The sequence below is a fragment of the Macaca fascicularis genome, chromosome 20 (genome assembly GCF_037993035.2).
Source record: "Macaca fascicularis isolate 582-1 chromosome 20, T2T-MFA8v1.1".
Lineage (NCBI taxonomy): Eukaryota > Metazoa > Chordata > Mammalia > Primates > Cercopithecidae > Macaca > Macaca fascicularis.
Genome location: NC_088394.1, coordinates 77,643,541 through 77,664,002, shown reverse-complemented (window position 1 = coordinate 77,664,002; position 20,462 = coordinate 77,643,541). Strand labels below are relative to the sequence as shown.

Genomic DNA, 20,462 nt, shown 5'->3' with positions numbered 1-20,462 from the left:
ATAGACAGTGGCTGAAACTGGAATTGACCCAGGTGCCAACCACAAAGCTCTTCACTATGTTGACTGTCCCCAGCCACGCATCCTGGAGTTCCACACTCCCAGGTCTCTAGGTCATCATCCACTGGAATATAAGTAGGAAACACAAGCCCCATTATAACACCTTCAATTAGACAGAAACCAGGACAAGGGACCAGGCTCCTCAGTTCTTTCCAGCCCTGCATCTGGGAAGGCCTTGGACTTAACCTTCCCCAGGGTTCCAGTTACTTCCAGCTTGGAAGCCCAGTGGATCAGCTCAGCCATAAACACCAGCTCTTCCATGCTGCCTCTCACCAATTTTTTTTTAATACCTGCTCACAGGTTGCCCTAAAAGAGCAGGGGTGGAATTTACACTCTTACTTACAGTGGCTGACACCGTTCCTTTGGAAACACTGTATCCCCTCTGTCGCTGCAGGGTGGTGTCAGGTGCAGTAGTAATGTCCCTTCAACTATTGGAGGGCCCTTACCCCTCAAGTATTTGCCTGTGCCCCATTTTAACAGAACTGTTTTATGGGATTTTGGATGAAATCCTGTACTGGCTTACCATGCAGAGAGCACTGAAGAGAAAAAAACTCCTTTGATTTCTGGTTTGGGGTTCTTGTAACTCATGAAATGCCCTTCTAAAGAAGCTTATGAGATACAAGAACATGAATGAGCTCATGAGATACAATTGGAAACAGATCTTCATGCCCAAAAGATTCTTGGAGTCCACCATTCAAATCCTGCCAGCACCCAGCTCAGGCCTCCGGCGTGCCATGCTTTAGCAACTATGGCAGGGAGGTCTCCAAGGCCTTGACCCCAGGGGAGTGCACCAGCCATCACAGCAACTTCCATTTTGCTTCTGCTTTTTTGTTGTTGTTTTTTCAAAAAAAAAAAAAAAAAGGCTTGAAATCCCTTTTTTGTTCCTGTTTCCCATTCTTAATGGGTAATTCTATAAAATCACTTATTTTGTAAATACAAACATGGCTGAGTTTGAATAACTGATTTCTGCCATTTTTACATTTCATGTCTTTCTAAAGGACATTTTCTTGTATCTCAAAAGCTCATTCATGTTCTTGTATTTCATAAACTTATTTAGAAGGGCATAAAATGAGATATAAGGACCCCAAACCAGAAATCAAGGAAGTTTCTGCCTCTTCAGTGCTCTCTGCATGGTAAGCCGGTACAGCATTTCATCCAAAATCCCACAAAACAATTCTGCTAAAATGCGGCACAGGCAAATACTTGTGTGGTAAGGGCCCTCCAACAGTTCAAGGGACATTCCCACTGCACCTGACACCCATCCTGTGGCATCAGAGGGGATACACTATTCTCAAAGGAATGGTGTCAGCCACCGGAGGTGAGAGTGTAAATTCAACCCCTGCTCTTTTAGGGCAACCTGTGAGCAGCTATTAAAAAGCAAAACAAGCATATGCTTCAATCCTGCAATTGTACATGTACAGAAAGACATGCACAAAGATGCAATATGTATGACAGAAAATCATGGAAGCAATATTTGCAATAGAAATACAAAAAAAAAAAAAAAACAGGAAACAATTGCTCATCAATGTGGGGGGCCTCCTGGATAAACCATGGTGCACACGCATTGAAGAATGCTCAGTTGCTATCAGAAAGAATGAGGATGATGGATAAGCAATTGGATCTGGAAAGATTTGTGAGGTCAATGAAAAAAATAGTTGCAAACAATAGTTGCAAGTGTATGAGTATAATACAATTCCATTTTTATAAAGGCGATCTGCTGGTAAATCCAGGAGAGTGGTTAGTATTTATTGGAGTCTGGGTGAGGGTAGAGGATACGACTTGGACTTTACATGTAAAGTGATGATGTAACGGGAAAACTTTTCTCTTTGTGTTCTTGCTCTTTTATAAATTAATAAGTGTTTGTTTGTTGTTTGTTTGTTTTGAGACGGAGTCTCCCTCTTGTCACCCAGGCTGCAGTGCAGTGGCACGATCTGGGTTCACTGCAATCTCTATCTCCTGGGTTCAAGTGATTCTCCTGCCTCAGCCTCCTGAGTAGCTGGGATTACAGGCTCAACCCACCACGCCCAGGTAATTTTTATAGTTTTAGTAGAGATGGGGTTTCACCATGTTGGCCAGGCTGGTCTGGAACGCCTGACCTCAAGAGATCCGCCCGCCTCGGCCTCCCAAAGTGCTGGGATTACAGGCGTGAGCCACCGCGCCCAACCAAGAAGTGTTTTCACAAGTTTTTTCACCAGCAGTTTTTCACTGACTCTACCGAATGAGTGCAAAACAGCTACTCATGGGGTCTCTGCTTTTCCTCTTCCAGAGGAACTGCCCATACTCCAGTCGCTGGTGGGGGGTGGCAGCTGCATCATTAGGTGACTTAAACATCAGTGAGGCTCACAATGAGGATTGGCCCTGAGTTGGCATACACGTGAGTGCACACACACCGTTGCAAGAGAAACTGCTTGAGGCTGGCATAGACTTCAAAATTCTCTAACACTTCCCCACAGAACTGTAGCTAAGGACGAGGGCCCATGCCCCCACAGAATGCCCTTGAACCAGAGAGTCAGGAACTGCCCGAGGACTCTCCATGGATACGCCCCGATTCTCAGCGAACCTCGTGGAACAGCAATAATCTCGACACAGCCCTGGAAAACAGGCTTGGGTGGCTCCAGTATCCAGAAGGCGAAACAGACTCAAAAAAGTTCTTCAATTTGCCCAGGGTCACACTGATGGAACTGAAATTCAAATTAAGTTCTGATGGACAAGGCCACCTGTTACCCTCGAGCATGTCACCCCTTTAAACACCACCCCCCCTCCCATAGTTTCTCACCTTAGTTCAAGATTTGGGTACCAAGAGAGCCCCGCCCCACCCTCCTGCTGGAATCCAGGAGCTCGCTGTCCAAACGGGACACATCTTTAACTTGAACTCTTGCTGTGCAGGCAATGCCCTCATTAGGATTCCAAAGTATAACCAGGAACACGCACAGACACACGCATAATTACGCAGAGAGTTGTGGAGCGGGCATCGCGAGTGTCCTGCAAGCTCTCCAAAAGTATCGGGGAAGGACTGCGCCTCCCGCGGTATCGCCCCCACCCGCCACCCGCAACCACCGAAGTGAGACGGGGAAGTGTGGCTCCGAGCGTCCGAGAGCTCTGGGCACAGGGGCGGTCAGGAGAGACGGCGCCACCCCACGTAGAGCCGCTCGGAAAGAGGAGTTTTGAACGCCAGCCCCCGCACGACCTCTGACCTTCCTCCGGGTCCCCATTCAAAGTTGGGGCCGCCGCACCGCACAGACCGGAGAGGTGGCGCTGGCCCCGGGTGAGGAAGTGCCGGCGGCTGAGCCAGGATCCCTGCCGTCACCAAACGGACCCGGGCACGGTGGGCCGGGGTCCCGGAGGGTGCGCCCCGTCCCTGCCCGCTCCGGCTGAGCCAGGGCGCAGACCCCCTCGGATACAGCGCCCTGGGCGCCGGTCCCCGACGGGCGCAGGTCCCTGGGCGCCCTGCTTGCCTCGCTCCCGGCCGAGCAGCTCACCTGGCCGTGCCGCCCGGGCGCAGCTGCCCGCCTGCCCCGGGTTTGGGCTCCGAGGTCCCGCGCGCAGCCGCCCGCGTCCGGACTCGGGTTACTCCCCGCGGCTCACGCCCTCCGCCACCGGCGCTCGCTACTTCTGCTTCGGCCGCGGCCCCGCGCCACGTGATCCTCGGGGGCCGCCCCCCCGCTCCGCCCCGCCCCGCCCCGCCCCGCCCCTGGCGCGCCCAGTCTGATCTGCCTCTCGGAGCGCACCCCGAGCGCCGCGTCCCGGCGCCCTCCCCGCCGTGGGGCGGCCCAGGCCTGGAGCCCCGCCTCTGCGTGCCAAGGAAGAAACTGAGGCAGCCCGAGGGGAGGCTACCTGCCCGAGGCCACTTGGCCAGGTGCAAAGGGAGTGCACCAATATCGCAGCATTCCTGGAGCGCCGGCCGCAGTCCAGGTGTTTGCTGTATACTTAACACACTCCCGGTCGGGCGCCCGGGCTCACGCCTGTCATCTCAGCACTTTGGGAAGCCTAGACGGGAGGATCGCTTGAGCTGGAGAGTTCGATGCAGCAATGAGCTAGGACGGGTGTGGCCAAGGGACACTCCGTCTCAAAAATAAATAAATAAATAAATAAATAAATAATAAAAATAAATATACTCCTCACAATCACCCGCCAGGAATTGCCAATTCATGGCCCTAATTTGAAGCCCTCGTTGAGGATGCGCTGGAGTCAGAGTACACTTTACCTTAGGCAGACCACTTATATACCAACAGCCTCGGTTTCCCCAGCTGAAAAACGTGATCAACACAGTGCCAGCCCCAGAGAGTCAGGAGTAAAGAACCCCAGACAACTGATGTCCCGTTTTCCTGATCTCATGAGAAGAAGCTAATATGTTCTTTAAGAAACTTATTTTTTGGCCGGGCGCGGTGGCTCAAGCCTGTAATCCCAGCACTTTGGGAGGCCGAGACGGGCGGATCACGAGGTCAGGAGTTCGAGACCATCCTGGCTAACACGGTGAAACCCCGTCTCTACTAAAAAATACAAAAAACTAGCCGGGCCAGGTGGCGGGCGCCTGTAGTCCCAGCTACTGGGGAGGCTGAGGCAGGAGAATGGCGTAAAAAAAAACCCGGGAGGCAGAGCTTGCAGTGAGCTGAGATCCGGCCACTGCACTCCAGCCTGGGCAACACAGCGAGACTCCGTCTCAAAAAAAAAAAAAAAAAGAAACTTATTTTTTTCATTCGTATGTTGCATGAAGCTATCTGATTCAAACCCTTCCTATGCTCTTTAATGGAGGTATCTTCGTTGTGACTAGACCCAGCTTCAGAGGCACCTAGTCAGCTGTTAGGCACTTGAATTTCACTTCCAAGTTGCTTGAGTTATACTGTTTTTTCAAAGAGGCAGGGTCTCTGTCACCCAGTCTGGAGTGCAGGGGTGCCATCATAGCTCACTGCATCCTTGAACTCCAGAGCTCAAGCGATCCTCCTACTTCCACCTCCTGAAGAGATAGGACTACAGACGCACATCACACTTGGCTAATTTTCTCTTTTTTAGACAGGAGGTTTCACTATGTTGCCCAGGCTGGTCTTGAACTCCTGACCTCAAGCATCCTCCTGCCTCTACCTCCCAAAGCACTGGGATCACAGGCTTGTGCCACTGCACCTGGTGTGTTATAGGTTTGTTTTGTTTTGTTTGAGATGAAGCCCCGCTCTGTTGCCCAGGCTGGAGTGCAGTGGCACGATCCCGGCTCACTGCAACCTCCACCTCCCAGGTTCAAGCGAGTCTCCTGCCTCAGCCTCCTGAGTAGGTGGGATTATAGGTGCATGCCATCATGCTCAGCTAATTTTTTGTATTTTTAGTAGAGATGGGGTTTCACCATGTTGGCCAGACTGGTCTCAAACTCCTGACCTCAAGTGATCCACCCACCTTGGCCTCCCAAAGTGCTGGGATTACGGGCATGAGCCACTGCACCCAGCCTGTTATAGAATTTTTGAATTGAGGAATATCACTGTCAATGTTGTATCCCAAGCCACAGGATTCGTTTGCTGACTTCTCAAGATCTGTGGATTCATTTCTTTCAGCACTGCCAACCAGGGTGTGCACCCATGCTCATCAACACAGATCACTTAACACATCAACTTTTAAAAGAGATCTTGGAAGTACTCATGACATCAGTCACTTGAAGTCATGGGGGCCAATTCCCCAGGAAAAAATGGCTACATCTAGGGACAATTTCTTTGCCTCAATTTTTTTTTTTTTCAGAACTTCAGCTTGTATTTATTTCAACCAATCTTTTTCACACTTTTGTTTTAGTATGTGTTAAATAATGTACATAATATATTTGAACAGTCATATATATGTATAATTTATTACAAAGTCTACATGGATAGGGGAGTGGGTTAAATCTCTTGCTGACAAAACGAGAATGTGGGGAGACCACTCTAGGGAACCGTGGCTCCTAAAAGCCTATCTTGACAGATGCCAATTCTGGCTGGATTTTTCTCTCATCTGTGGGAACCAAGCAAAAAAATAAGAACATGAAGAACAGGTTTCTGTTTAATCTATGTCTGTGAGCCTATAGCATTTTTGAGTTAAAATGCCCATTGTGTGTGAGATAATGGTCATAGTAGATGGCAGTTTGCTCTCTTTTCTTTCAGGTTTTTAATTCCCTTTCTTCCTTGCCTCATTTTTTGCTAACCAACTCCCAGCCCAATCCCGCTCCACCAGGTGAACAACTGAAGGAATCAGTGGATTGAAAGAGAGTACTGGGGGCCCTCATCTCTTTCTCAAACTCTAACTTGGTTGTTCAAAATAAAAATAATCTGCTGGGTGCAGCGGCTCATGCCTGTAATCCCAGCACTTTGGAAGGCCAAGGCAGGCAGCTCACCTGAGATCAGGAGTTCACGATGAGCCTGGCCAATATGGTAAAACCCCCTATCTACTAAAACCACAAAAATTAACCAGGCATGTTGGCACACACCTGTAGTCTCAGCTACTTGGGAGGCTGAGGCAGGAGAATCGTTTGAACCCAGGAGGCAGAGGTTGCAGTGAGTCAAGGTGGCACCACTGCACTCTAGCCTGGGTGATAGAGCAAGACTCCATCTCAAAAATAACGGTCATCATCATCCTCAAGGTGGCAGCCGCTGCTCTGGGAAGACTCCAGTGTAAAATGACACTTCTTTTCCAAAGGATAATAGGGAGGGAAGGAATCATTCTGTGAATTTATTCTTTCTCAAGGAATAAAATAGGTAGGGAAAGAAACCACTCTGGGCCGGGCACAGTGGCTCACGCCTGTAATCCCAGCACTTTGGGAGGCCGAGGCAGGTGAATCACGAGGTCAGAAGATGGAGACCATCCTGGCTAACACAGCGAAAACCCGTCTCTATTAAAAATACAAAAAAATTAGCTAGGTGTGGTGGTGGGCGCCTGTAGTGCCAGCTACTCGGGAGGCTGAGGCAGGAGAATGGTGTAAATCCAGGAGGTGGAGATTGCAGTGAGCCGAGATCGTGCCACTGTACTCTAGTCTGGGCGACAGAGCGAGACTCCGTCTCAAAAAAAAAAAAGAGAAAGAAACCACTCTGTGGGTTCAGACATATGCGGTAGAAAGACCCTGTCACAGGTTAGCTGTCAGAGGGCTGGAGGGGGTTAAGTCAGTGGGTGGTGGGGGCAAGACTTGAACCTCAGCCTGTCTGGTGCCAAAGCCCATGGGCATGGTGACCTGCCACCCATCCCCAGATTAATAAGAGACATTCAGGCAGGGAGATGTGTGTTTGTAGCCACTCTACATAGATTCACAAATGGGTCAGCAAGTGACCTCAAAGGCTAGGGGGAATCTTTCTTTTCCTTTTCCTATGAAAGAAAGAAGGAGGGGGGTGGGTGGGTAAGAAAGAAAAACCTGAAAGAAAATTACATTTTAAGCTCCATCATCTTGACTCTTTGTATTCTGTGTTGCTCACCAGTCGTTGAGCATGCAAATGCTTTTCCCTATTACCCTCTTCTCTTTGTTGGCGGCCATGGTGCATTGGACCGTTAGCCTCTCTGGGTATCAGTTACCTCATTATTATACCTATGGGTATCAGAAATGTACCTACATCTGAGGGGGATTGTAAGATGAGGGAGGTAAAGCACTCATCCCCATGGGGCAAAACCAGGGCGGGCTATTTTAGGAATTGTTACTGGGAAGAAGACCTACTGTGAAAGCATGAAATTGGGAAGCAGGGAATCTGGGCTCCAGTCCCAGGTCTGCACCTTCCTTAGTTGTATGACTGTGGGTTGCTCAGCCACCCGCTTTGGACCTAATTTCCCCATCATAAGACCCACCTTTGGCATATCCAGAATCAGCAAATCTATAGAGATAGAATGTAGATCAGTGGTTGCCAAGGACCAGGAAAGCAGAGAGTGGGCCTATCAGAAGGTAACAGATAAGGGGTACAGGGCTGCTCTTTGGGATGATAAGAAGGTTCTAAAATTGGGCCGGGCGCAGTGGCTCAAGCCTGTAATCCCAGCACTTTGGGAGGCCGAGACGGGCGGATCACGAGGTCAGGAGATCGAGACCATCCTGGGTAACACAGTGAAACCCCGTCTCTACTAAAAATACAAAAACTTAGCCAGGCGAGGTGGCAGGCGCCTGTAGTCCCAGCTACTCGGGAGGCTGAGGCAGGAGAATGGCGTGAACCCGGGAGGCAGAGCTTGCAGTGAGCTGAGATCCGGCCACTGCACTCCAGCCTGGGTGACAGAGTGAGACTCCGTCTCAAAAAAAAAAAAAAAAAAAAAAGAAGGTTCTAAAATTGATTGTGACAATGGCTGCTCAGCCCTGTGAATGTGCTGAAGTCTCTGTACTTTACACTTTACATGGATGAGTCGCATGGGATGTGAATTATATCTCAATAAAGGTGTTTTGAAAAATATCTGTGATCTGGGCACATTGGCTCATACCTGTAATCTCAGCTATTTGGGAGGCTAAGGAGGGTGGACCACTTAAGCCCAGGAGTTCAAGACTAGCCTGGGCAACATGATGAGACCGCCATCTCTACAAAAATCTTTAAAAATTAGCCAAGCATGGTGGCGTGTGCCTGAGTCCCAGCTACTCAGGAAGCTGAGGCTGGAGGATCACTTGAGCCCAGGAGGCAGAGGGTGCAGGCAGTGAGCCGAGATCATGTGCCACGGCACTCCAGCCTGAGCAACAGAGTAAGACCCTGACCAAAAACAAAAACAAACAAAAAAACTCTTAGAGGGTTATTTCAAACCTAGACCTCCTCTCTCCTCCTCCACCAACACCTCCAAAGGCAGTGACCAGGCTGAGGTCCATCGCCCTGCCCCAGGGAACCTCGCCAATCCTACCCCTCTACCCCCACAACCAAAATGACCAGAAACCGCCCCGGAGCCCTTGAGCCCAGTTTCCTTTCCCAACATTGTTCAGAGAATCACACATCCCTGGGGACGAGCCGAGTCCCAGCTGCTGGCTGGCAGGCCTCTGTGACAGGAAGTACCACCCAGAACGGGCTTTCAATGGGGTTAGGCCTCACTGCTTCCGGGGGCAGGGGGAAGGCAGGCCCCTCTGCTATTTAAACTGTGGCCAGCTTGGTAGAGCCTCTGGTTTAATGTTAATGGTTTCGCTTTTTTTTTTTTTTTTTTAATCGCCCAGGCTGGAGTGCAGCAGTTGGAGCTCAGTTCACTGCAACCTCTGCCTCCTGGGCTCAAGTGATTCTCGTGCCTTAGCATCCTGAGTAGTTGGGACTACAGGTGTGCACCACCATGCCTGGCTTTTTTTTTTTTTTTTTTTTGTATTTTTAGTAGAGATAGGGTTTTGCCATGTTGACCAGGCTGGTCTTGAACTCCTGACCTCAGGTGATCCACCCACCTCGGCCTCCCAATGTGCTGTGATTACAGGCGTGAGCCACCGTGCCTGGCCCCTTTCATTCATTCAACAAACACTGAGCCCTTATTTAATACCAGGCCTCGTGTCTTCCTGTCAAAGGCTGATGTAACAAATTATCATCAACTTGGTGACTTACAAAAAAAAATGGAAATATATCATCTCACAGTTCTGGAGGCCAGAAGTCTGAACGCAAGGTGCCAGCAGCAGCACTGGTTCCCTCCTTAGGCCCTAGGTGAGAATCCGCCCCATGCCTTTCTCCCAGGGTCTGTGGTTGGTGGTGATCCTGTGCTCCTTGCCTTGGAGCTGCATCACTCTAACTCTGCCTCTGGCTTCTCGTGGCCCTCTGCTCTCTGTCTCAAACATCCCTCTCCTTTCTCTGGTAAGAACACCAGTCCTCCCATTTAGTGTCCACCCTGAATCCAGGATGATCTCATCTTGAGATCCCTAACTTAATTATCTCTATAAAGGTCCTATTTCCAGCCTTGCACCAGTGGCTCACACCTATAATCCCAGCACTGTGGGAGGCCAAGGCAGGTGGATCGTTTAAGGTCGGGAGTTTAAGACCATGCTGGCCAACATGGTGAAACCCCATCTTTACTAAAAATACAAAAAGTAGCTAGACGTAGTGGCACAGCCTGTAGTCCCAGCTACTTGGGAGGCTGAGGCAGGAGAATCATTTGAGCCTGGGAGGCAGAGGTTGCAGTGAGTAGACATCCTGCCCCTGCACTCCAGCCTGGGCAACAGAGACTCTCCATCTCAAAAAACAAACAGGCAAACAAACCTTATTTCCAAGTAAGATTACATTCACAGGTACATGGTTTAGGACTTAGTTTTATTTGTTGTTGTTGTTTGGGGGGCAGGGGGGTCACAATTCAACCCACTATACCCTATATTAGGAAAATAGATTAGACCTATTTACCTGTCAACGCGGAGACAGCAGGAAGAGGCACTTACTCTCACAGAACGGCAAGAGCGGAATTAGAGGGACGAATCAGGCAAGGGCTAATCCTCTGCCTCACGGAGCTGGGAAGACTTCTCAGAGGAGGTAACCTCAGAACTGGGTCCTGAGGGATGAGCAAGAGTTCTCCAACAGCACCAGGGAGAGAGAAGCTCTGTCTAAAACAAGGCTGTGTTTCACAAAATTCATCAGTGCTTTTTGAAGTCAGAATAGTCCTGGCTACTTGGGAGGCTGAGATGGGAGGATCACTTGAACACAGGCGTTTAAGGCTGCAGGGAGCTACGACAACACCACCAAACTCCAGCCCGAGCAACAGAGAGTTTGTCTCACACACAAAAAGAAGGCAGAAGAGTGAGTCTCACTGCCTCGGAGGCAGCAGAAGGAAGGACCTTAAGGGCTGTGATGTTCTAGGTTTTGATCTTGTGGTCACATGGGTTAGTCACTTTATGAAAATGTACTGAGCTCTGTATTTCTGATCCGGGCCTTTTGTGTGTGTGTGTGTGTGTGTGTGTGTGTGTGATGGAGTCTCGCTCTGTCGCCCAGGCTGGAGTGCAGTGGCACAATCTCGGCTCACTGCAACCTCCGCCTCCTGGGTTCACACCATTCTCCTGCCTCAGCCTCCCGAGTAGCTGGGACCACAGGCACCCGCCACCATGCCCAGCTAATTTTTTGTATTTTTAGTAGAGACAGGGTTTCACCGTGTTAGCCAGGATGGTTTCAATCTCCTGACCTCGTGATCCACCCGCCTCGGCCTCCCAAAGTGCTGGGATTACAGGCATAAGCCACCATGCCCAGCCTGATCTGGGCCATTTGATGCATGTTATACCTCAACAAAAAGTTAGTATTATTATTTTGAGACAGGGTCTCACTCTGTAGCCCAAGTAGGAGGGCAGCGGCGCAATCGCAGCTCACTGCAACCTTTGCCCCCTCCCTGGGCTCATGCAATCCTCCCGCCTCAGCCTCCCAAGTAGTTGGGACTACAGGCACACATCACCATGCCTGGCTAGATTTTTGTATGTTTTTGTAGAGACAAGTTTTCATCGTGTTACCCAGGCTGGTCCCGAACTCCTGAGCTCAAACGATTCATCCACCTCAGCCTCCCAAAGGGCTGGGATTACAGGCATGCACTACCACGCCAGGCCAAAAAATTAATATTTTTTAAAGGCTGTTCAATATGTTAACATGTCTCTGATTTTTTCCTCCTATCAGTGTTTTCTCAATATTCTTTACTATGCATGTCTTAGTTGTCATAGAAAACTAAAACTGTTTCAAAAACAAGGCCGCTGGAAGTCAGGAGAAAACTAAAACTGTTTCAAAAACAAGGCCGCTGGAAGTCACCCTTGGGAAGGGGGTGATGAGCAGCACGCCCAGGCAAGTCCTCAGGGTGCTGGTTTCTCGGCTGGGGTGTGGGTTATGTGGGCGTGGGTGTGTTCGGTGTGTGAAGATCCAGCGAACTGCACACTTCTCTGCATTGTTATGCATCAATAAAAATTAAAATACAAGGCAGTTAGCGAAGGGGGTGGAGAGAAAGCATTTGGAATCTTTTTGGCTTACCAAAATCTACAACATTTATTGAGTATCTACCTTCCATCAGGGCCCTTCATGCAGTGAATGTATTTCATCCTCACAATGAGATTGGGAAGCTGCTTTACTTTCTTTTTTTTTTTTTTTTTTTTTTTTGAGACGGAGTCTCGCTCTGTCGCCCAGGCTGGAGTGCAGTGGCCGGATCTCAGCTCACTGCAAGCTCCGCCTCCCGGGTTTACGCCATTCTCCTGCCTCAGCCTCCGGAGTAGCTGGGACTACAGGCGCCCGCCACCTCGCCCGGCTAGTTTTTTGTATTTTTAGTAGAGACGGGGTTTCACCATGTTAGCCAGGATGGTCTCGATCTCCTGACCTTGTGATCCGCCCGTCTCGGCCTCCCAAAGTGCTGGGATTACAGGCTTGAGCCACCGCGCCCGGCCTTACTTTCAAGATAGTTTTACAGATAAGAAAACTGAGGCTCTGAGGCATTAAGTGACCGGCGGGAGTGAACCACCAGTGGTGACAGAACTAGAATCTGAAGCTCCATGCCTTTTTCAAGACCCAGGATTACTTACACTTCTACAGAGGACTCTCAGCTCTCCTGGGGGGCCTTAAGAAAGTCTGAGATGCACCCAGTTATTGGCCGTACTGAATCAGAACCTGGGGGCAGGGCCTGGGGATCTCCTTTTAACTGCCCCCCACTGCTATCATTCTCTTGCACCCTCTAGTATGGGCACCAGTGCCTTTCATTGAAACAACAAGGAAGAAACCCATGCAAGCCTGTTCAGAGGTAGAAGCAGTCTTCGCACTTTGGGCAGATATAGGAAGATATTAGCCTTAATGGTAAGGGGGTTTTACCTGCAGCAACCATTTCAGAAAGACCACCTCATTACTCATAATGAGTTCCTTTGTGGGGGAGCGGAGAAACTCACATGGCATCTGGAATAAACTTACCTTAAGCGCTATGTCAATAGATCCCTCATGCATGTAGTCAAGAAATTCATTCATTCAGTGAATGGACTCATTCAGTCAGCCCACAGCATTTCTTGAGCACCTACCACATGTCAGTCACTACTACAGGCTGAGGATAGGAGATGAAAGATTTATTCTGTGTCAGGATTTACAGGCTGCTGGGGAAGACCAACTGGTTAAAAAAAAATACACACCTATTAAAATGGTTAAAATAAAAACAACTGATGATAGGCTGGTACAGTGGCTCATGGCTGTAATCCCAGCACTCTGGGAGGCCGAGGCGGGTAAATCACCTGAGGTCAGGAGTTTGAGACCAGGAGTTGAGGCCAACATGGTGAAACCCCGTCTCTACTAAAAATACAAAACATTTCCCAGGTGTGGTGGGGGATACCTGTAATCCCAGCTACTCAGAAGGATGAGGCAGCAGAATCACTTGAACCCAGGAGGCAGAGGTTGCAGTGAGCTGAGATCGTGCCATTGCACTCCAGCCTGGGCGACAGAGCAAAACTCTGTCTCGGAAAAAAAAAAAAAAAAAAAAAAAACCTGACCATAACACCGAGTGCTGGTGAGGATGTGGAGCAACTGGTGGAAATGCAAAACAGTGCAGCCTCGTTGGAAAACAGCTGGGCAGTTTCTTTAACAAGTTAAACACTCACTTACCATATGACCCAGCAAACTCACCTGTATTTACCTAAGAGATATGAAAACATATGTCCACAGAAAAACACTAATGTTTATAGTAGTTTCGTTCATAACCACTGTAAACTGGAACCAACCCAAATGTCTTTCATTTGTGACTGGATAAACATTCATACAGTGAAGTAGCTCTCGGCTATAAAAAGTAATTATTGATACACACAAAACCAAGGCTGAATCTCAAACACATGACTGTAAGCCAAGTGAAAGATGCCAGCATTAGGCCGAGCATGGTGGCTTACGCCTGTAATCCTAGCACTTTGGGAGGCTGAGGTGGGTGGATTACCTGAGCTCAGAAGTTCAAGACCAGCCTGGTCAACATGGTGAAACCCCATCTCTACTAAATATACAAAAATCAGCTGGGCATGGTGGTGGGCGCCTGTAATCCCAGCTCCTCAGGAGGCTGAGGAAGGAGAATCACTTGAACCCGGGAGGGAGAGGTTGCAGTGAGCCGAGATTGTGCCATTGCGCTCCAGCCTGTGCAACAAGAACGAAACTTTGTCCCCCCGCAACCCCTCAAAAAAGACACCAGCATTAAAGGTTATAAACAGCATGATTTTACATATGACATTCTGGAAGAGGCAATGTTATACAGACAGAAAGCAAAACCATGGTTGCTAGGGGCTGGAGTGGGAAGAGTTGTTGGATACAAAAGAGCATAAGGGAATTGGGAAAGAGTGAGGAAATTGTTTTATATTTTGATTGTGTTGGAGATTACAACTTTATACATTTGTCAAAACTCATAGAACTAAAAAAAAAAAAAAAAAACCTCAGAACTGTATATCAAAACAGGTGAATTTTACTGAATGCAAATAATATTTTTTAAAGAAAAAAACAAGATTTGATTACAATACAAGTGATAATCCCAAAGAGAAGGAGAAGAAATGATAAGTGCCGGTTGGGAAGGCTTCCTGGAGGTGATGGTCCTTAAACTGAGCCTAGTAAAAGGACAAGAGTTTATCAGTTGAGGCCAGGCCCAGTGGTTCACGCCTGTAATTCCAGCACTTTGGTAGGCCAAGGCGGGGGATCACTTGAGGTCAGGAGTTCGAGAACAGCCTGGCCAATATGGTGAAACCCCGTCTCTACTAAAAATACAAAACTTAGCTGTGCATGTTGGCACGCACCTGTAATCCCAGCTACTGGGGAGGCTGAGGCACGAGAATCTCTTGAACCCAGGAGGCAGAGGTTGCAGTGAGCCAAGATCACGCCACTGCACTCCAGCCTGAGTGACAGATCGAGACTCAGTCTCAAAAATAAATAAATAAATAAATAAATAAATAATAAAAAATAAAAAAAAAACAAGAGTTTATCAGTTGAATGAGGTGGAGAAGAGCAGGAATCCAGGCAATGGGAACAGCATGAATGACATCCACTCAGAGGCAGGACTCAGCTGTGCATGAGTGACTAGCAAGGAAAGCAGGGCTCACCCAGGGTCCCTTGAGACTTGATAAGGCATTTGGACTTTCTTCTGGGGATAAGGGGGAGCTACTGAAAGCCTTAGAGCAGAAGAATGACCTGGACAGACTTCTGGTTTGTGAAAGTTCTTCTGTGGGCTGTAGGGAGGTGGGAGAAGGGAACCAGGCTGGAAGCAGGTTAACGTCAAGACCAATTCAAGTCATTCTTCCCTGTGATCATACATTCTTGGATGAGACATTTGTCACTCTATGAACAATAACTGAACACTTGCTGTGTTCCAGGAAATGTTCTAGAAGCTGAGGGTACAAGAATGGACAAGGAGGAAAAAAAAAAAGACAAAATACCAATGGCTCTTCTATTCTACTGGGGAAGACAGACCATAGACAAGGAAACACATAAACAAGATCATTTCCAGTGGGGTGAGCACTTTAGCAGAGCAGATGAACATAACTGGGGAGGAAGGGCTGGGTTTGCGTGTGGTGGTCACAAAGGTTTCTTGGAGGAGGGTGACCTGAGGAGGAGGAGATGGAGGAGAGGCTGGCTAAGTGAGGACCTGGAAAATGAACTTCTCAGGCAGTGGACTCAGCAAGTACAGAGGCCTGATTGCTTTTGAGGGTTACAGAATGGTGCAGAGCTTGAGGGCAGGGTTGGAGGCACAGCCAGGGACCCCCCTGTGTCTCCAGCCCTGCAGAGGAGAAACAGAGTGGTTTCCCCTAGGAGTGGCTATGTTTCCCTCCTCTGCCTCCCCCATGTTTTGGTGAATAACAGTTTATGACCCCACTTGGAGAGAAAGGCAGCTTTCCTCTTAGCTCTAAAGGTCACAGCTGTTGCCATCATAAACAGTGCCCATGTTGACAAAATCACACCAGCTCCGGGAGACAGGACACAAAGATGGGAGACAGGAGACAGAAGAGGTAGGACACACCTGGGAAGGCTAAGCCTCATTTACAAAATTAAAAAATAAAAAGTAAAAAAATACCCAACTAAGCAAACACACATCAGTGTCTTGTGACTCATAGCAAATGCCTGCATCTGTCACCTGGGTCCCCCGTCAACAGAGTAAGCACCCTGTGGGGGCCCCCAGGACCCTTTCCTAGTAGGTAACCCATCTTGTCTACACAGCAGCTGTCCACAGGAGACTTTCCTTCATAGACTGAGCTTTTGCATCGGGTCTGAAGTTAGCTGTCAACCAGCCATCCAGACCGCCACTCAGAAGGGGCCAAAACGTCATTGAAAACATGCGTCAGTTTCCCAGGGCTGCTATAACAAACACCATAACTTCCTATTGTGGCCGCTAAAAGTCTGAGACCCCGGGGTCAGCAGGGTTGGTTTCTTGTTTATTTATTTATTGAGACAGACTCTCACTCTGTCACCCAGGCTGGAGGGCACTAGCACCATCTCGGCTCACTGCAACCTCTGCTTCTCGGGTCCAAGCGATTCTCCTGCCTCAGCCTCCCGGGTTTGGGATTCCAGGTGCCCATCACCACACTCAGCTAATTTTTGTATTTTATGTAGAGACAGGGTTTCACCATGTTGCCCTGGCTGGTCTCGAACTCCTGACCTCAAGTGATCTGCCCTCCTTGGCCTCCCAAAGTGCTGGAATTACACGCATGAGCCACCACACCCGACCAGCATGGTTGGTTTCTTCTGGAGGCTCTGCGGGAGATGGTCCCATGCCTCTCTCCCAGCTTTGGGTGGTTGCGAATCCTTTGTGTACTCTGGTTTGTAGATACCTCTCTCCAGCCTCTGCCTCAAGTGTCACATGGTGCTCTCCCTGTGTCCCCGTGTTGTCTTCATATCATCTTCCCTCTATGTATGTCTCTGTGTCCAAATGTCCCTCTTCTTATGACACACTAGTCACTGATTTATTTTTTATTTATTTTTTTGGGGGGGACAGGGTCTCGTCTCACTCTGTCACCTAGGCTAGAGTGCAGTAGGGTGATCACGGTTCACTGCAGCCTTCACCTCTAGGCTCAACCGATCCTACCACCTCAGCCTCCCGAGTAGCTGGGACCACAGGTGCACACCGGCTAATTTTTTATAGAGACAGTGTCTCATCATGTTGTCCAGGCTGATCTTGAACTCCTGAGCTCAAGTGATGTGCCCACTTCGGCCTCCCAAAGTACTGGGATTACAGGATTGAGCCATCACGCCCAGCCTCATCAATTTAGGATGCACCCTAATGCAATATGACCGCATCTTAACTTGATTACATCTGCAAAGACCCTCTTTCCAAATATGGCTGTGTTCTGAGGTTCCAGGTGGACATAAATTTGGGGGACACTGTTCAACCTCATCCACAAGGTAATAAACAAGATGGAGAAAATTAGGCTTGCCAAAGGCCTCTGACACAGCTGGGATGGCCAGTGTTCAGCCTGTGGCTGAAAGACAACTGCATGGGCTGGAGGGTGAGACCTGCACGGGGCATGCTTGGCCAGCGATCGGTGTGGCAAAAGTGTCTTTGAGGAGAGTGAGTCTATTCAGACACCAGCTGTGAACAATTGCACTTTCCAAAGACACATCCCCTGATTCTTCCTCCATCCCACATGCCCTTCCACAGTGCGACATTGACATTCATCCACGGAGAGATGGGATCTGGGTTTTCTTCCTTTGAACCTGCCAGATCTTTGTAACTTTTTGCTTTTCATTATGTATTTATTTATTTTGAGACAGGATCTCACTCTGTCCCCCAGATTGAAGTACACGTGGCTCAATCACAACTCACTCCAGCCTCGACCTCCTGGGCTCCAGCAGTCCTCCCAATCAACCTCCCGAGTAGCTAGGGATACAGGCTCACACCATCACACCTAGCTAATTTTTTAATTTTTTTGTAGAAATGGGGTCTCATCATGTTGCCCAGACTGGTCTCGAACTCCTGGGCTTAAGCAATCCTCCTGCCTCAGCCTCCCAAAGTGCTGGGATTACAGGCTTGAACCACTGCAACCACCCTCAGAACTACGTAACTTGTTTTTTTTTTTTTTTTTAAGACAGAGTCTCTCTCTGTCACCAGGCTGGAGTGCAATGGCACAATCTCGGCTCACGGAAACCTCCACCTCCTGGGTTCAAGCAATTCTCGTGCCTCAGCCTCCCAAGTAGCTGAGATTACAAGTGCCTGCCACCACACCCAGCTAATTTTTGCATTTTTAGTAGAGACAGGGTTTCGCCCTGTTGGCCAGGCTGGTCTTGAACTCCAGACCTCAGGTGATCCGCCCACCTCGGCCTCCCAAAGTGCTGGGATTACAGGCGTGAGCCACAACACCCCGCCCCCTTTGTAACGTTTTATAGCTGCCTCAATAGAATGTAGCAGAAGGGACAATGTGTGACAGCTTTTGCCTAGCTTGAGGCATACACCTTAGGAGCCCCAAGATGGCGTTAGAAGACAAGCCGCCCTGACCTCACCATGCTGGAGAGGTGCCCAGGGAGCCCCACCAGTAAAGCTCACCTCTGCTCAAGTCTTCCCAGCCCACGCACAGGTTGTGAGAGTGAGGACACCTTGGAGATGGCCCCAGCCCAGGTCGGCACCCACCTGCAGGTGGATGAGAGACCCTGCAGAGAGCTGGAACTTCCCAGCCATTCCCAAATGCCCGACCCACAGAAACCAGGAGAAAATCTGAGTTATTGTTGCTTTAGGCCACTACATTTTGGAGTCATCTGTTATGCAGCAAATGATGGCTGATACAGGGAGATTATTTTGCTGAGTGGAGCTTGCAAATCTGGGCTATAGCAAAATCATCTGGGGCAGTGGAGGAAAGGCTGGGTTCTCCCATCCGGAACTTTCCTTCTTTGCCTTCTATAAGGCCTATTTTTCAGTCTCCTCTAAATCAAATCTGAATATGCAAGTATTTTTATCTTTTGTATTTTATTTTATTTTTTGTTGATTTAATTTTTTTAAGAGACAGGGTCTCACTCTGTTGCCCAGGCTAGAGTACAGTGGCATGATCATAGCTCACTGCAGCTTCGAACTCCTGGGCTTAAGGGATCCTCCTGCCTCAGCCTCCTCAGTAGCTGGGACTACAGGCATGTGCCACCATTCCCGCTAATTAAAAATTTGTTTGTAGAGATGAGGTTTCACTATGTTGCCAAGGCTGATCTTAAACTCCTGGCCTCAAATGATCCTCCTGCCTTAGCCACTCAAAACCTTCAGATTAGCAAGTATTTTTAATGCCCATTTGAAGGGGCTCTGCCTGATCAGCCAGGCTTGGGGGTTTGGGGGGAAATCGCAGTGGGGCATTCTTTTGCCCAGGCTGTTCCCATTGTCAGGAAGTCCCTGGCCTGCCTTTTCACTCTCCCCTCAACCTAATGATTCTGTTTCATCCTATAGGACTCTGTTCCTTATGTTAAAGGAAAATACAGACAATTTTATATACTTTTTTTTTTTTTGAAATGGAGTCTCACTCTAATGCCCAGGCTGGCGTGCAGTGGCACAATCTCGGTTCACTGTAACCTCCACCTACCAGGATCAAGCGATTCTCATGCCTTAGCCTCCCCAATAGCTGGGACTACAGGAGCATGCCATCACAACAGGCTAGTTTTTGTGTTTGTAGTAGAGACAGGATTTTCCCATGTTTGTCAGGCTGGTCTTGAACTCCTGACCTCAGGTGATCTGCCCATCTTGGCTTTTCAAAGTGCTGGTATTACAGGCGCGACTCACCATGCCCAGACCATTTTGTTTAACAGCTGACAACTTCTTTTTAAAAACATAATAGCAACATATGTATGCATTTGCCATTACTTTGAAATGCATTAAAATTAACATGTATTACTAATTGGAAAGAGGCATAGACAGATGTGATAAAACAGAGTAAATGTTCAGGGACCACACGCAGTGGCTCATGCCTGTAATCCCAGCACTTTGGGAGGACAAGGTGCGCAGATCAGCTGAGGTCAGGAGTTCGATACCAGCCTAGCCAACATATAGTGAAACTCCATCTCTACTAAAAAATACAAAAAGTAGCTGGGCATGGTGGTGCATGCCTGTAGTCCCAACTACTTGGGAAGCTGAGGCAGGAGAATTGCTTGAACCCAGGAGGCAGAGGTTACAGTGAGCCAAGATCACACCACTGCACTCCAGCCTAGGTGACAGAACAAGACTCCATCTCTCAAAAAAAAAAAAAAAAGAAAAAGAAAAAGAAAAGAAAAGAAAGAGTAAATGTTCAGGGTGAAATCTTAGGTAGTGGCTAGATGGATGCTTGCTATACAACCCTTTTTACTTTTCTGTATGTTTTAAAATTTTTGTAATAAAAGATTGGAAAAATGAAAAGAGCAAACAACTACATAGCAAATACAATGAGCTAGATACAGTTCTAAGCCTTACATCTGTTAACTCATCCCAACCTCAACCCAACCCATGAGGGATGTTCTATTGTGATCCCCATTTTACAAACGAGAAAACTGGGGCGTAATGAAGTTCAAGCCGTGCTCAAGTTCGAAAGGTTAGCTGAGGGATACAGATGTGACTCTAACCCAGGCAGTCAGCTCCCAGGCTGCCCAAGCTTAACCATTACAACA

The 20,462-nt window shown here is 48.6% G+C and overlaps 1 protein-coding gene across 5 annotated transcripts in view; it reads right to left on the bottom strand.

The window, feature by feature from the left end:
- Positions 1–20,462, bottom strand: part of PLCG2 (phospholipase C gamma 2) — a 239,221-nt gene that overhangs the window by 187,647 nt on the left and 31,112 nt on the right. For 3 of the 5 annotated variants that reach the window (XM_074027664.1, XM_005592638.4, XM_045382340.2), the window contains exon 1: positions 3,537–3,671. The exons of the other annotated variants lie outside the window; for them this stretch is intronic. The gene's annotated coding sequence lies outside the window, so the exon portion shown is untranslated. Of the gene's footprint in view, positions 1–3,536; positions 3,672–20,462 lie in introns of those variants that run through there. 5 annotated transcript variants of the gene reach the window in all.